We start from the raw sequence: 18,503 nt of genomic DNA, 5'->3' as shown, positions 1-18,503 counted from the left end.
GGATGTTAGTGCCTGTGCTGGGTTAAACTCAGCCTCAGGCTCAGCTAATAGCACAAAGTGTGTCAACAACTCCTCTCGTAGCAATCTTTCCTCCTATACACTGCAAGTAGGTCCAGCTGTAAATGAATTGCTGACATTGCTGTGCTTGTTAAGAGGCTGCTTGGAAAACGGCACATCTGCCACCATCAGTTGCACCTAAGACAAACATAAATGTAAGCACTATTAAATTAACAAAGTGTCTCTATTATTTTAGTTTATTGCATTTGAGAAGATATTTTACTTTCCTTGGCAATGAGAATGATCTTCTGACACAGTGGGGGTGGAAGCAGTGATGGCAAAGCTGGTAGTGGACAGACCTGGTAGTGCAGCTGTCCTGGGATAATGAGCACTTCTTAATTGAGACAACCCTCACCAAACTGTCACATAAAGTAATTCCTGAAAAATGGTTGCCTCAAGATGTTGCTTCATTTGCTGAGTGACTCATTCATAACTATGCCAATTTTTCTGCTGAATAAAATACTGCTTAACTTCAGTGAAGGCAATCAGGAGCATGAGGTGTAAGAGATACCAGCATCTCAGTGCCACCTTCTGCACTCGCTGAATTGAGTCAGAATGGAAGTAGATGTGGCAGCATCTGTGCCAAGATACACAACTATCCCTCAAGGATATCTCAAGGTGAGAAATGTAATCTACAGCTACAAGCCTGAGTACATGAATACATCCATTACAAGAGTAGAAGGGTATTGCAGCATCTTCATTTTTGCTTTTTGCTCTGTTTAAAAGCAATATAGAGAAACAGTTCTCAAATTTAACTATAATTCCAGTGACAATACATCCTCCTCCTTTCCAGGTTAGATTTGCAAATAACTGATTTATAATCACAATCAGAGGCTCATGTGTCCAGTAACTTGCACTACAACTACATTTTGCAGCATATGCAGAAGTCTGTCTGCAAGCTATGATTCTATTAATATATATAAAAGGAAAGACTTGTAAAGCTTTGGCAGCAAATGTACGTCTTGATGAAACATAGGCAAAAAATCATTAAAATTTGCAAGTGACATGGAAGCTAATTTTGGTACTGCTTTACACTGGCTTTATACTACATCAAAAGGCATTTTTACTGCCTACCTTTTCAAAATCTGACAGCATCCAAACTCAAGCAGTGGGAACCTGACTCCAGGTGCTCCAGGTGATAAAGCAAAGCATGATGTTAAGGTCTGGCATAATGTGAAGAATGAGGTCATGCTGTATTTTTAGAATTGCATGGTGATCCTATGAAGCATGCTTTTAACCTCTCTTTTTATTTTTTTCCTTCCCCTCTCCTTTTTTTCTGTCTTTCTCTGTGAATAATTCGGCCAATGCTTGCAGAAGGCTGTTTTCGCCCCAGGGATTCTCACACATACTTCTGTTGACAGAGTTCTTGTGCTGCGAGGAAGCTGAAATGTCTTTTGTTAAGGATCTGCTCACTTCTTTTTCTGTTCTGCCCCAATGCTTGGAGGATCTTTTGGCTATTCACACAGTTCCTGTTGTTACGCTTATGGAAATTACCTGAATTGAAAAATATGGGGTTACCTTGCAAAACAGGTAAAATAATCATCAAGAAAAAATCCTAATCTCGTCATTTTCTCTTAGTCTATGCATCTTGCATTCTCTTGCTTTGTTTGCTTAGTTTTTCAGGGGAATATTGTATAAGTCAATAGAAAATACTAAGCAAAGTCATTGTGAAAGGGAAAAAATGCACTAGGGCCTGAGAGGTAGAAACTTTTTATTTTAGATGAGTGGTGCACTGTTCCAGCCTAGATTAGGACTTGATTTGCTGGTATACTATGTCAGTTCAGATTTAAATTGAATTTAAATTGAAAAAATTACATATATTCACATGCTCTGTAACGTCAAAATACATAATGGGTATTGAAATGGACTAATTTAAGCCATGTTTGAAAAGCTGTTTTAGGACACTTGCTGTTAGAGTAATGCTACAAAATAAATAATAATAATTTGATTTCAGGCAAAGGGGAGTCAAGCCAGTAGAGCATGATACACAGAAGTTGATCTGTGAGGCTTCACATACTCACTTGTGTGTGCCAGACCATATGAGAACTTCCCTTCCATGGCATGCTACTTTTGGCATATCAAAAATCTGTATTAATTTACTGCTAATTTGTAAGGAGTTTTCATTAATAAACAACATTCTATTTGTAAGTTTTAAACTCATGTGTGTGAACAGCTGAAGTTGCTACACTCAGAAACGCATTTCACATTTAGCAAAAAAAAAAAAAAAAAATCCCGTGTGTTGCTTTATAATGTTTTTGCTCTTACTAATGCTTCTTGGAGTCAGTTCTGGTTGGACAGTTACCTCTGAATTATCTTTTTAGTTGAAAAACCTACATATACTTTCATTATTCCACATCTTCATCTACCCTAGCTTCTACCAGTAGAGCTAATGCTTCAGTATATATTTAGAATTACATATGCAGATGAAAGTAATCTCCCTATTTATAAAGCCTTGAAGACCTTTTCCAGAAAGATTACGAGTTTTCAGAACTTATATGTGCATACATTCATCATTGTGGTGAGAATTACATTCTTTTGCAGGACTGTCTTAGAGGCCTTTTGTGATGTACAGATTTAGTTCTGAATGTTCAGAGCACTCTGAGTTACAAATTTTGCTATGAGTAGGATTTCTAAATTCTCTGCTTTGGCAAGATTGCTCCATTTTTAGGAGCTAGAAATGTCTATGTGTCACTTTTTATAAATATGGAATTCAATATTATACATTAAAGTGTGGGGTTTTTCATAGTCATTGCTAGATTGAGTAAAAAGATAATGTTGCACAGGGTGAACAAGGGCAAACTGACATTCTTCTCACCACTTCCTCCTCAGAGATTTCTTGTCATACTTGCACAAAACCAGCCTGCTTCTGCATACTTGATTTGTTCCAGTCTCATCCCAGGAAAAATAAAGAGTACAATAGAATAGCAAATCCAGTAAACAGAAAAAGCTCTTTCATGATTTTTGCAATTAAACTGTAAGAATTACAGCTTTACATCATATCCTGTAAAAACCAAAACTCATTTGAGAGAAATAACTTAGCAAAGTTTTAAAAGAAGTTGGGTACTGATTGTAAATGCTAGTAATATAGAGTTATATAGAGAGATAGTGAAAAATATAATATTTTGGTTGATAATTCATGTTTGGGAGTCTAAAGCATCATCCTAAAGTACTAGAAATAAAAAATATATAATTCACTTATCTTGGGCATGCCTACTGCAGAATTTGATGTACAAGGCAGAAACTGATACACAGGAAGTTCCACCCAAAAATGAGGTAGAACTTCTTTATTATTCTCTATTGTTCTAATCTCTGTGACTAGAACAGATTGCCAGGGAGGCAGCAGGGAGGTTGGGGAATCTCTCCCTCACTGTTGATATTCAACAAGTGTCTAGACACAATCCTGTGCCATGTGCTCCAGGATGGTCTTGCTTGTGAAGGGAGGTTGGACAAGATAACCCCCTCTGGTCCTCTCCAACCCCACCCAAACCATTCTGTGATCCTGTGAATTTCTGTAACTGCTTCTGGAGCATTTCTTGCTAAATGTTTGGCTTATTACAGCAAAGATGTTACTATGAACGCAGAGGTGTATTTCTGCAGATGTCATCACAGCAAATCCTGCTTGGCAGCATTACCAAAACTAAATAGGGTCCAGGAATGGGCCAAGGATGGGAAGAAAGAGTGACAATAGGAAGGGGTGAAGACTGGGAAAGAGAGTCTCTGGAGGAGACCTGGAGACCTGAACACTGCTTTTTCTGAGACTTTTTCTGGAACTACCATCAGCTGAAGAACGGGACAGCCACCAGCAGCAATGGCTGGTGAACACATCCACCCTCTCACGTGATGTGGGCAGCCAGGCCAAAGCTCCTTTTCAGCCCTTTGGGCAGACTGCTAGAGCAGGCAGAACTTTTTGGCTTATAGCTGGCTTTGTGTGGTGGGAGCATGGCTCCTTCCAGGCTGCTGGCTTGTCAGGGACTCAGAAGCAAAGGTGATGGTTCATAGCAAAGCACAGATAATAATCACCTGAAATGGCAAGAGGCCTTTCCACTGTGCCCACAATGTACAAGATATTGTGCAAAAAGTTAGTTATTCCAATCATTCCATCTAAATGTGGGAATGTGTTTCCTTTTTTGAAGACATTTTGCTCAACTAGTTCTCTCCTTTCTGGAACTGAAGTCAATTCTGTGTAGATGACTAACCTGAGGCACCTGAGAAAATGAGGAGTAGATATCTCACTCATGCATAGATAATATAATCTATTATTATTGTGTACCACAGCTATGGGCTGAAATTCTTCTTGGCATTATTCGTCCCTCTGAAGGCTGGATGACTGGTGTAAGCTTTTTGTCTAGACATGCTCTATAGTTTTGTATTAGGCAGTCAAGCCAGGATGGAGACTTCTCCCACATCAAAATAGGTAAACAAGATAAGTGAGAGCATTTACCTTCTGGAAGCATTTTTCTCTCTCCACTGACTCCAGCGGGAGGTTAGACAGTTTACAATAATGTCTGATGTTTAAATAGCTATCAATAGCTGAGAGAAGATCTACATAAACAGTATGTAGCTGCATGCTCACATCTATTACAGCTGCAGTTCGAATGACAAAGGCAATATAATAAATCCAAATTTTCTACATGTGTTACAGTATTCTTTCTATTACCAAAGGCATGCCTGTAACGGTAAAATAGACACTAACCAGCACTAAAATATGCCTAGCTGGTGTGCATTGCTCAGTTTATGGCACATGCAGTGACAGGCACATCACATGCCAGCATCTTATTTTGCTTGCTTCCCACTTTGACAGTCACAGTGCTGCCTTCTGACACATCTTCCTCATCATTGACAGGTTTGCCACATATATCAAAGGCTTAAGCTCCTCTTTTTATTTTGAAAAGCTTCTGTTCTGCTTTGCTCTCTCACAGATGGAGTACTGAAACAATCATTAAAATAAATACTACCAATATTCAATCTGTCACAAGAAGTAAATGACATCCATGGGTGAACAGAAGCTACTCAGTGATGCGAGATCAGTTCTTCAGCTGCTCCCTTCTCCCAGTGCATTAGAGGTGCCCTGCCTAGGTGTGAGCACGGGTGTTAAGATTTTCAAAGCAGACAAGGCCAACTCTGATGTAGTACTGAAGCTCTCTGTTATTCTTAGCCTCCTCCTTTTCCTTTTCAAATCTCTTGTAAATGGGCAGGTGCTGCACTGCACTGGCAATTCACTGAATTTGAGACAGAGAAAATCACACCTGTACTGACATATTCTTTTCTGTGTTTTCCCTGTGACATTTCCATGTGTTTTGTCCCTTAGTCTTCCCTATGGCATTTTAGTAGCTTTATCAGAGCAGTCTAAAAGTTGTCAGTGATTTAATAGACAATGAAAATACAGTGAATAGAGAGGCATGTTTAGATAACAAGCATATGTCTAACATCACTTTGAATGATTCTGAACTGCTGTGTCAATAACCAACTTAGAGTCATTAATTAAAAAACACTTCTGCATTTGCCATTTCTCTCCTAGTCTATAAGCAAAACAAGTAAAAATTCTCATGTTTTAAGTTCATTTAATCTGCATACATGAAATATTTTTGAAGAGGCACAAGTACATTTGAAATAAATTTGATATGGACATTTCAAGTTTCAGGGTTTCTTTTGCTGGAGTGCTCCATTGCAATCATGTTGTCATTAATTTTTTTTTTTTTTTTTCAGAAGCTGAAAGGATTCAGATGTTTTAATATGAGAATCCAAGCAATAATAATGACTGTGTGATCATGGTTTTGGAAAACTAAGAATATACTTTCTGGTTACATATTCAGATATATGTGTTTTAAGAAAAGCAAGAATGAAGTGATTTTGATCTCTGATGGATGAAACCCATTGGAATGGAAACTAACATCTATGAAGAAGAACAGGGCTCACCTTATCTTATATCTTCAAAGTGCCTGGGAACTCCAAAGGAAACCAAGTATGAAGAATACCAAAGAAAGACAGAAAATCAGACAAGTCCATATGAATTTCAGAATTTTTTGCTGGAATCTGACCTGAGCTTGCCATCTGTGTCATCCTTATTGGACCACAATGAGACATCCTTGCAACTTGGCATGGCTGCAGAGCGTGCCAGTGCCATCAACCAGCCTGAGACAAAGCACCTTTATGAAGAATTATCCTGTTCTACAAGGCACATGTCAAAGGAAGACCCTTTAAACCTTCCCATGCACATAGAATGGCCAGCGCTCCCAGGAAAAAATTTAGACAAGAAACCAGAAGCAAATTATGAGATCAGAGTCATAGAACACAAACCATGTGCTATCACATTTTCTGATTTTGAATTTTTATCACATGAAGCTGGCACTAAGCTCCATATTTGCAAGGCAGGAGAACCAGATGATTTTTCTTCTGAAGAGGAAGAAGCAGATAACAGAGGTGATCATGACACATTCACAGAACTGCCACTGTATGAGGCATTTTTCAAAGGCCTTCAGAGAAGGAATGTTTCCCAAAGAAAGCAAGCTAAACATGAACTTACTAAATATCAGCACAACTGTCATTCAGAAGACTGCAATAATCATTCTGAAAAGGCATTGAAGGACCATGACAAAGAAGAAAAACAAATGGAGCTGGAGGTAATACAAGCTACTCTTTAGTTTCAAGTGTGTTTTAAATAAGTGGTGTCATTTAGGGTTGGTTATAGAAGGAAAAGAAGTTGTTTAAATTGTTATAGGGTAATAATTATTGTGAATCACAAAATTAAGAACCTAAACCTACAATAAAAGTATACTAGTTTTTTTCATTAGACAAATCTTACTTCAGATTGACCACACTTCTTTTAGCCTGAACCTCAAACTTTGGGTTTCTGGTTTCTTTTTTATTTAAATGGGAACATTGGCTCCATTTCCTACATTCCTACAAGATCATATATCATGCCATGTACAGCACACAGTCTGAGGACTGTTCCAAAGGGATAGAGCTCACATTTAGTCTCAGAGCAGAATATATTTCTTCATGCTGAAAAATGGGCTTTTAGTGTGGTGGTACTGTAGCACTGAGCCACCTAGCCCACAGCACTGTTTCCACTTAATAACTGTTTTCTGTACTAATATTTCATTAAAACAATATAGAGGACAAGTTAAAGAGTGGTACATAATAATTGGTTGGTTGGTTGGTTGGTTGGTTGGTTGGTTGGTTGGTTGGGTTTTTCTGTTTTTTTTTAATCTGTGGTGTTATATATCACAATGTTCTATAGACCAATAGCCAAAATGAAAACAGAAGTTTTCAGGACAAAATTTAAAACTCTGGGTAATAAAAACCATCTAACTATATACAACCTTTCCATAAAAAAACAAAAACAAAAACAAAAACAAAACAACTTTGAATAAATTAACTTTGTTCATTGGAACTGGAGGAACAGAAGCCTCCCAGCTGAACTGTCACTAGTGTGGACAATAAGCATGGTTTCCCCCTGCTCACAGCTGGTGACAAACCAAATGACTGGAGCTAAACACATTTACAATTGGAGAAGTTCAGTTCTTGTACAAAATTAAGAAGTGACTCCAAATAGTGGGCAAAACCACACCCTTAGAATTCCAATGTTCCTGACCTTGCAGCACAAACTGATCTTAACCTGCAGGTCAGGCATTACTTTTTGTCCTCTCTTCTCCTTCCTCCAGCTTTTAAAAGTTATTTTTCATGTAAATCTGCTCTATGCCTTGAAAACCAGGCTGCAGTCCTGTAGTCTTTTACCCAATGTGTTTTATTTTACTCTGCCTGCAGTTGTCCTTTTTTCTTCTAGTGCTTATAACATAGAGTTGCTTCATTGATTTCTGATTAAATGAAGGGATTATAGTTTGGACCATAATGTCCATATTTGCATCAAAACTATGGTGTAAATTACTTAATTGCTTCTCTCCTTTAGTACTAATCTATCTCCAGTTTGGGGTGACTAATTATGTCCTTAAGTGAGTGAGAGTTTTGTGCTGTATTTCATACATATCCCAACTTCACTGCAGAAACCCATCAGCACACAATGAAATAAGCCAGTTTTTTAGAAATTATTCTCAGCAGATAATATTAGAAGACCAAGGCCCAAAAATGGTTCCCAAACAGTGCAACTTTTGATGCAATACTGACCCTGATTCTCATGACACATGGTTTATTAAGTAATTGCATTGTTCTTCTAACCTAAGCCAGGTCTTACTTCCTCAGCTACTCAGAAACATTCACATTAATGAAAATAATATATCTCAAAATGGATGCACAACATCCTTTGGATTTTCTTTACTGAAGGTCATTCTCATAGATAAAAGGGAGACGCCAGGAGATGTTGTCATTTAGTTTACTTTATGTCTATGCCATAAAATAAACTCAAGGATGTAGCTTGTAGTGCAAAATAATGGGTTATAAATTGCCAGACAAGCATGTGAAATTATCTAGTAAATCTCAGTAAATGTGTCAAAACATTTCAAAAACTGGATGTAATGTTGCAGTCCTGGTTTTGAGTTTTTTCTATGAAAATAAGTAGCATCATTCAAGGAAAGACTCCAAGAATTAAAAAAATTAAAATAAATATTAAGATTGTCTTGTCTCTCAAATTTTAGCAGCAGTCATGCATTACTATGCAGACTGAAATCTCTCCCCATGACTCTGGTTGAAGCAAATGTATGTCACTGTCAAGTTATTTATTTCTATTGTTTAGAAATGGTGTTAGGGAGAAATGTCTTTCTAGTGGAAAGAAATCAAATAAATAAAGACAGCATGAGGTAAAAATGCTGACAAGGGCAACTGGTATTGCTAAACCTTAAACTTATAATCATATAATAAACAGATTACTTTGGCCATACAGATACAGACAATCATATAGAGCACCCTGCACAAGATCCTGGCTAAATCCTTGCTACTGGAGTTCCCAGTGAAACTGTGTTTAAGATCTATCCTGCAGGGACACTCCTACCCAGATACACCTGTTACTGACTGCAAACCTCCTATTTGAGTTCTAGAAAGGAGGAAAGGCTGCCACCTTCTCCAAGAAGGAAGCGCTGGCCCTTGCAGGCAGTCACCACAAGCAGAGTCCCAATCTCCTCTTAAATAGTTGTTACACGCTCTTGGATTTCTTGTTTCATTGACAACTCTTGAACTTCTTGTTTCATTCTAATTAATAAGTAGAGAAAAACCTTTAAGTGCACTGAGCAGTAAACAAGCAGAGGGAAAATGGAAAAAAATCAATTTGTGTATGCTGCCAACTCTGTCAAGTGGAAGAAACTGCTGATAACAATTCATATAATGATGGCCTTTAAAAAAATGGTCTTTCTTCTTTTTCCAAAGGCTTCTGCCTCTTCTGAATGGTAAAAGATAAATGGTACTTCTGTTCAATTTATGAATTCAGCATGGTCCCCGAGTTCCCACCCTTACAGCAGTTCTACATATATTTCCTGTGCCTCCTTATAAAATCTAAATTTGGCAATTTGTTTTTCTTTGTCAGGAGTCTGTCTGTAATCAGCAGTACATTTAATGCCCAATACAGTTCTGCCCAAACACTTAGGCTAATGTTGGACTAAATGTTCTTAGAGATTCTTTCCAATCGAAATAATTTTATGATTATTTGGTTAGTTCTGTCCAGAGATTCTTTTGCAGCTCTGAAGTGGCACCTTCAGCCATTTTTCCTTGCTTGTTTAACTTCAAGTCTTCATAACAAACTTGATACGGTGTTTGTGCACGCAGCCAGCTCTATGTCCAGGGGCAATAAATTATTCAGAATAGCTTCTGAAACATAACATTTTTCTAGATTGTCATTTCTTCAAACTATACTGAGCAGGACACAGCTGAAGACTACATTTAACCAGGAGCTACTATTCAACTTTCCATCCATAAACTTATCCTTTCCTTACATAGCCTGAAAACAATATGTGTTACTTTCAGGAGTAACATTTCAGGGAAGTAAATAATTGAAGGTATTTGACAGATATTAGGCAATAAGAAAGTATTATGAAATCATACCCTTGACAGTGTGAATTGTCATGGATCTTCCCTCACCCCAGGGATTGTATACAAATCCTGCTAATATTGTTGGTGCTGCAAAGAGACAAGCATAGTCCTACCAACATGGAAGCAAACTTAAAATCCTTTCTGGGGCAATTTCAAATAGTTTCTTTGGGCAGCCCATATTAGCAACTGGAACAGCCAAAAAGCTTTCTGTGGCTGTTGACATTACTTAGGGCACCTAAGAGAGTTGTCACAGCTTCCTCTATTGTTTCTTGCTCCCTTGAGACACAATGGGATGAGTCAGGAAAGCCAAGTGCTGGAAAGGAACTGCTTAGAGTAACCATTAGGACTGCTAGGTGCTCCAGCAGCCCCTCTGCAGCCTCCCTGTCTGCACTCATATTTACACCATGCCTCTTTCAACGCATTTAGGAAGATCTAAACCAAACCTGCTTGTTTGTTTAAAGCACCATAATGATGGACTAATATTTGCATTGAATGTTACTGTGTTCAGCTGGGTCAAACAAAGAGTGAGATGCCACTCCCCAGGAGAGACAAGATGACCGAAACAGATAATTTAGGTAATTGAGGTAGCATTCACAATGAATATCTTTGTCAGGATTTGGCCTTCAGACTGTAAGTTCAAAGACTTTGGAGGAGACTGCACAGGCATGGGAGTGGCCAGTACAATGTCAGAGACAGCCTCTGTGTGCAGCTCTGTATTGTGTTAGCAGGGGAGCTGTGCCATCACCTTTCACCATCAGTAAATCTTCAAGGAAAAATGTAGTGTCATAAAGGAGGTTTGTGAAAGCTCCATTGTTTTTGACATTTAAAGCTAAGGCAACTGAACTCTGAAAATTACTTCAGAAAACAGACATTTACTGAAAAAACAAAAAAGGATGATCAGTTTATCTTTCCCTGATTATTCACTTACTGTCATTGATTTCCTTGTTCCATCCTTGTACTACAGTTAGGTAAATTTTATCCTCATTACTCATTGCCAAATGAAAAGTTTGACAATTATTGCATTGGCTTAAATCACAAGATTTAGACTGAAATAATTTGCTGAAATGCAATATGGAAGTTTCCATAGCATCTGTTCCTCATCTTGCCTGCTTGATTCAGCCCAGGATGCAGTTGGCTTTTTGGGCTGTGAGCACACACTGCGGTTCATGTCCTGCTTTTCCTCTACAAGAACCTCTGAGTTCTCTTTTCAATGAGTTCCTCTCCCAGTCTGTGCTCATGTCTGGGACGGCCCCAACAGGTGCAGCCCTTGGACTTGTTGGACCTCATGAGGTTCTTGTGGGCCCACTTCTCAGGTTTGTCCAGGTCCCTCTGGACGGCATCCTGTCCTTCTGTTATGTCAAGTGCACTGCTCAGCTTTGTGTCATCTGAAAACTCACGGAGGGTGCACTCGATCCCACAGTTAATGTGAGTCTTCTCCCGTCAGTTGTTGCAGTCACAAGAAGAGGAGATGAGTCCCATATAATTTATTCAAAAGCCATAGTCCTTAAAGTCAATTATCATTCCTTAAAATATATGTATCCTTCTGTGTGACTTGTCAATATTTTAATCAAGTAATTGTACCCTATGAGAAAGGAATCAGAAAGTTTTGAGTCTTTGACAATGAATCTGACCTGGCAGTGTACCCAGCTGGCCAAGAAGGCCAATGGCATCCTGGCCTGTATTAGTATTAGTGTGGCCAGCAGGACCAGGGCAGTGACTGTACCCCTGTACTCAGCACTGGTGAGGCCACTCCTCAAATCTGGTGTTCAGTTCTGGGCCCCTCATTACAAGAAGAACATCGAGAGGCTGGAGCATGTCCAGAGGAGGACAATGGAGCTGTGGAAGGGTCTGGAGTGCAAGTCTGATGAGGAGCAACTGATGGAGCTGGGGGTGTTTAGCCTGGAGTAAAGGAGGCTCAGGGGACACTTCATCACTTTAAAAGCACCCGGAAGGAGGGTGTAGTGAGGTGGGCGTCAGTCTCTTCTGACATGTCTCAAGTGGAAGGACGAGAGGAAATGGCCCTAAATTGTGCCAGGAGAGGATCAGATTAGACATTATAAAAATAATTCACCCAAAGAGTGGTTAAGCATTGGAACAACATGCCCAGGGAGGTAGTAGAGTCACCATCTCTGGGAGTGTTCAAGAGACATCTGGATGTGATTCTTGGGGATATGGTTTAGGGGTGATTATGGTGGTGCTGGGTTGCTGGTTGGCCTAGATGATCTTGAGGGTATCTTCCAACCTTAATGACTCTGTGATCCTGTGAATTTTCATTATTCAGATTACATTGAGTTCATTCAATTTAAACTATCAAAACAGAGCAGCAGTCAAGCCTACATCTGTGATCAGGTACTTTACAGCTGCCAAAGTAAGCTTCCTACCCTCATACTTGGGTGGCTTACACTCTGCTCAGTGCCTTGCTTAGCCACTCTGAAGCACTTTTCTGAGACGTACTATTCTGTTTTCATTAACGAGGCAGTGGAACTTAGGTGGAATTCAAGCTATCTGAAAATTGCCCTGCAATAGTACCTCCTTCTCTAATTCAGTTGTACAGGAGCATAAACTAGAGAGGAACATATTAGAGTAAAGTACAAATTCCTACTCTCATTCCTCCCATACTTTGGAAGTTTGGACTTCATTTTACCCCATGAAACTGAGACTCCAAAGCTAGAGGAGGAGAATGGTTGCAAACTTGTGATGACTTCTTCATGAGGAATAATACAGTTATTATCTCCTTTCAGTCATCTTCTGCAGACACTGGAAATCTACCCAGGTAGGACAGCTGAGCACTGAAATAACAATACCCAGGGAGAACAGGCTATGAAATCAGGGGGAGAGAAATGGGAAATCACTTCTCTAAGAAAGGAGTCATGCACTAAGCTTTACACATTCTAATTTCCTTTGTGTGTCTGTAAGATTTGTACTTTCTGTATTTCAGTGGCATTTTCTTGAGAGCTGATAGATAAGGACACAGTGACTCGAACTTTGCAAGTTTTTCAGTGTTTATGCTTCTTTCCTGCCTGCTCGGAAAAGGAGTTGGAGAACTCCTGATTGCTTTAGCAGTGATGCATTATTGTCAGTCAATAAATAATCACAATCAGCTCTTTACTATTAAGAGTCAGATAAATGCTGGCTTAGGGACTTTAATTATTAAGTTCATGAAAGGATTTTTTATTAGCGTCACAAATTTGAAGGACTAATGGTGAATATAGCATTTTGCATTGAGTACTTTTTTCTGTCACCTCACTATTCCTAATAGTGTAACTATTTCTCATTATAATGTGGCATTTGTTGTGTCCTGCTTGTTGTGGACATTAGCTACATGACTGTTTCTACTGAGAAATTATAGGAACTTTGGAAAATAACAGTAAATTATAAGAAGAATAGTAATTTAAGGATACGCTTAAAAATTGTACTGAAAAGAATTGGTATATTGAAATTATGTAGGAGAACATGTAGATGCTATCAAATTTACTGCCCTTCATCTCTCCAGCATACTTGCATGCTGCTTGCCAGTTTTAATAAGCATGCATCACTCAGTGTTGATTAACATAGAATTAAGAAATAGAAGTGTATATGGCCCTAGAAAAGATACACTACTTGCCATTAGCAGATACACTTATTTTAAATCACAAGATCATCTTTGGCAGGCATCAGTGGCTATAGGGTTGAGGCTGGAGAAAGGATGCACTCTGGTTTTTTTTAGAAGGCATCCCACAGACTATTCTGAGCAGTCCCTTTCAGCTTGGGCTCTGCCAAAACCCTCCTGGGGAAAAGTTGTAATATGAGGGGACACAACCTGTTCTTTATCAAAAGCAGAGCTGATAAACAAATCTCCATGTTATGGCGTGACTAAAGCTCAAAAAAATCAGAGGGCTGCATTGCAGTTGATTCTTCTGCAGTTTGCTGAATACCATCACTCTAAAAATGTGTAGGATATAGTATAAATTACTAACATAGTGAGAGTCTGAGAAAACTGGACAAACTAATGAAGAAAATTGGATAATTAGTCAAAAGGACAACTCATCTTGACTTTCAAATTCCTTTAGAAAATTCACAAAGTGCATTTCAACTTGGTGTTGAACTAGGTTATACATATATTTTATATATATAATATATATGTTACAGAAGGTGAGATTACTGAGTTACCTTGCAGAGTGTGAAACCTTTGGGCTGTTCAAGTTAACGTGTAGACCTTTATAGCTGTTCTTCCAAGAGGATACTGAACTGCCAATGAATTTTGTTGCACAGCCTCACCAAAGCCCATGCACACACACTAAAAGACCCCACAAAACAGCATTTTGGGAACCCCTACTTTAGTGTGTTCAAGAGCATTAGTGCACTGTTTATTGTTTATATTTATTATTGTTGTTTTTATTTATCTGTAAAGCTTCAGAAGACTAAACAGTTAACACAACAGATGTTTTATACTAAAGGGGGAACATATTCACTACTTGTGAGTTATGTTTTTTTTCAAATATTGGCTACTTTATTTGTTGTGTATTTGAATATTTTAGAATCGTAAGGCCACCTCAGGAAAGAGCAATATTACTACTGGTCTTGCCAGAAAACATAAAAAAAGATTAGGTGCTTATGGTTGCACTGGGACCATAAAATAAAAGAGGTGTTTTAAGATTCTTCTTGAAAAGTATCTCAAAATATCTGGAACCTGTGTAATGTGAGCCCATTCAAATATTTCATGTATCCCTACAGAAGGAGAGAAAAAGTCAACAAAGAATATGACCTAAGTCAAGGCTGTGATGAACAACATTCCTCTGTCAGAGCATGGGAAGAGGCACCTGTGAGAATTACAGACTGAGTCTTAGGTGCAGGGAACCAGAAGAAGCATGTAGAAATCTGTTAATCTGCTTATCATTGAAATTAAGATATTTCTTCAAGGAACAGATGGAGACACTGGATAAACTGTGGGACGGGCAGTAAGCAGAACTTTTGAGATCAGAAACTTGCACAAAAGATGAGGAGACCAGGGAAGGGTTGCATTTTAAAGCTAGTTTGGCTGACAAACAAGGATTTGGTATGCTTTTCAAGTCAGCCAATAGAACTGCAGTACAGCAGAGGAGAAAAAAATAACCAACCAAACAAAAAAACCAGAAAGACACAGAACTTCACTGCATCAACAACCTTGCAAAGTATATTTTGTAATATGTAAAAGTTCTTGAAAGGGATTAAGAAAAATGAGTTACAGATTTCTTCATACACAGAAGTCCCACTGGAAGATTGTAGCACTTCCTATAAGGCATTTAGGTGCTTTTGAAACTTCTTTCTAGGTAACATATGTCCAGTTAACGAAAATCAGACTCTAGTGATACAGCTAGGATCCCTCTGTCCTTCTTGGCATGAAATTTTAATAAAGTAATGTTAGCTTGATATTGTAACAGACATATTTCTTTGGTAGGGCCATGGGACCCCAACTGGTATGATCTGACTTGCTAAGGGATCTACGAGCACTTTGGTACTGCCACATTGCAGGCTACCACACAACCAGAAATCTGTGTGAACACTGAGATCCATGACTGAACCCAATTTAGAGATACATTAAAAAAATTTAAATGTAATGAACTTTATTGAGAGTTGACAGATCTGAGATTTCATTTTACGGCATTCTTCTGTGGTTACTTTCTACAGGAAAGTGTCCTAAGCCTCAAGCCTTTCCTTAATCTCTCCAAGTATAGAGTATTACAAATTGTAATAAAAATGGAAACAGATTGTTCTTTCTATCCTAGCTTTTGTACAAACTGATGCTCTTGGAAAACTCTACCCCAGTTTTGAATCAGTCTTATCTCAGAGCTAAGACTTTTGCAGTGCAGAGAAGGACAATCTCCCCTGAATTAGCTTGGAGTTCTCCTGAAATAAATCAGACAGGGCATTGAAGTCTATGTCTGCATTTGAAATATTTTTTATTCCAGAAATTAACTTCAGTAAAATCTCACCAGATGTTTACATTGGATTACTGGGCTCTCTTTGTGTGATTTCTATGGATTCTTAAGTTCTTTGGCATTTAGACTATCAATCCAACTTTTCAAAGATCAGGTCTAGAATAGGTAATGTTTTAGCATCACAGATTTAACAGCTCATTTCTAATGTATGTGCAGAGAAACTTTGGCTTTAATCCAATCTTTGTGATGAAGCAATTAGTGATATGGTAGATAAATTACTGTAAGGTTTGCAGTTACTATTTATTGTTTCTATTCAAGCAGTATAAGGGTGACACTTCAGTATTTACATAATGAGGATTTTTCACCGTGGCAAAAACCTTGGCAGTTAGTCTGGGGTCTGATTTACTTAAACTAAAATGTTAGAAAAGCTGCTAAACCTACCAAGAAAGAACAGAACACTTCAACTTGTATGTATTTTATTTTTTACGATGTACACCACATATCAAGATCAAGAGAAAAGTACACAAAGCCAGTAACTAGAAGCAAGAATATACAGACTGCCTTTTATTAACATGACAAGATAGGTGCCTAAACTGAGGGGAAGTGGAGTACCAAGAATTTGTGCGACTAAGGATCTAAACTCTGAGAGTTCACCTCAAACTGTACTTTAATCTGCTGTGTTGCAGATTTTTCCAGAATATTACAAATAACTAGTGATACATGGAAAAATTTCATGTTTGTGAGATAAAAAATGACTAAACCAAAAAAGATTACCTGGAAGACAGAAACATTCCAAAGACCCTGAGGCTTTTTTTAAAATAAAAGTTGCAATACTATGATGCATTTCTAATGCAGGGGGCTATCAAGATACCCCTCTGTTTTGTGTTTTGTTTAGAACAGATCAAGTGCTATCTTGAATTGTCCAAGCCTTGTCTTGGGGGACACATAATGCCACTGATGCTAAAAAAAAAATAAAATTGAAAGAGAGAAATGAGATTAAGAAGCCTTAGTGGGAAACCCCCAGTATTCCAAGCAAGCAGAGACAAACTCAGGTCTTTCTGAAATAAAGGCAAAAACAAATTATAGAAGTTCAGAAAATGCTTTTGAAACCAAACTTTTCAGACATGACAAAGCTTGCATTTTGCATGTGAATGACAGACAGCAAACTCTAAAATTGCCACTTCTTCAAGTAAAAGAATTTACCATGAATACGAACAAAAAATAATAGCAAACTTTAAAATAGTTAGAATTGCTATAAATTGGAATGTATACATTCAGAGTTTTTATCTCTAATCATCTTTTCCTGTGTGCAATGTTTCCAGTTTTGTAAAAAGTTCTTAAGAAGATGAATTTAAGTAGCATTAAACAGAATGAAGATATCTAAGTTAAAATAATAATAAAAAAGACTAGGCCTTCCTGATGGGTGCTTTTTTCTTATTTGGAAATTGTGTTCAAATGGTTGCAAATGCTAAGGAGTGCTCACACAATCACCTTGGAACACACAGCATTTAATTCTAACGTAAATCAAAAGGAATTTGTAAGAGTGGCAAGTATGGTTGAAAACTGTACAAATTTGAGAAGGACCATTTGGTTTATGCATCCAATTTAAAATTGGCAGTATATATCAAAAACCCCAACCTCCTAAGTATAGCATGAAAAATAAAAGCATTCCATTTTGCAAAGGAAGTAATTATTTTTAAATTTGAGGTTACTTTAGTTCAGAAAAAAACTCCCCAAAGATTCAAAATTCTCCATGACAGTGAAAAATTCCTTACCCCGGCTGTGATATGTCAGGAGCCTCCAGCAGCATGCTAGGTGGGCTACTAAGGAGCTTTGTAGGTACAGGTATTTTACCCAGAGGAAAGCTGGCAAAATTAAGCTGTCTTTAAAAGGTAATTCAAGTCGATGCATTGACAAATATCAATTAAAAGAAAAGAAAATCACTTGTCATGTAAGATCTGAAATTGCTATCACTTTGGCATTTTAAATTTTAAATTCAAATATATGTTGGGTGGGCTGCAACCAGGCTGGTTTCTACATTGTCTAAGCAGGGTTTTTCCACCAGGGCTAAACTGTACACTGATCAGTTTATGCACATTTTCCCATTTAAGAGTTGTCTAGAGCAATTCCCTTTGGAATTGTTTTGGGGTTTTAGGTTTTGGCTTGTTGTTTGGGTTTTTGGGGTTTTTTTATGGATGGCAATATCATATTGGGACTATAGAGAGGTGAGCAGGATTAGAGAGCAATTGGGAGAACTTGTAAATTTTTTAAGTTCCTCAAGCGTTACCTTAAGACAGTGTGCTAAAATACAAACTATGATCCTTCCAGCTTTTATCCTGGCATGTTCAGATATACCCCAGGTGCACATAAAGCTTTCCTCTCAAGGATATCTAGAGATCTTCCTAAACCTGCAGATCTTGCAATTCTACATTATACTGCATTTTGCTAGCAAGATTTTGCTTATTATTGCTACTGTTAAGTATCCTGCATTTCAAAATACACTCACTTGAAGTATGTAACTGGAGAAACTAGCTGAAATCCTTGAATTAGCCTAGGAATTGTTTGGTTTCAGTT

The 18,503-nt window shown here is 38.0% G+C and overlaps 1 long non-coding RNA gene across 1 annotated transcript in view; it reads left to right on the top strand.

Moving 5' to 3' along the window:
• Positions 1 to 6,572: 6,572 nt before the first annotated feature.
• The window catches only part of LOC136553405 (uncharacterized), a 78,413-nt gene continuing 66,482 nt past the window's right edge, over positions 6,573 to 18,503 (top strand). The window contains exon 1 of the long non-coding RNA XR_010783150.1: positions 6,573 to 6,677. This is a non-coding gene — a long non-coding RNA (uncharacterized lncRNA). The remainder of the gene's footprint in view (positions 6,678 to 18,503) is intronic.

The sequence above is a fragment of the Molothrus aeneus genome, chromosome 2 (assembly GCF_037042795.1).
Source record: "Molothrus aeneus isolate 106 chromosome 2, BPBGC_Maene_1.0, whole genome shotgun sequence".
In the NCBI taxonomy this organism is placed as follows: Eukaryota; Metazoa; Chordata; class Aves; order Passeriformes; family Icteridae; genus Molothrus; species Molothrus aeneus.
Note: the sequence above shows the minus strand (reverse complement) of the source record. Positions and strands in the feature narration are given on the sequence as shown.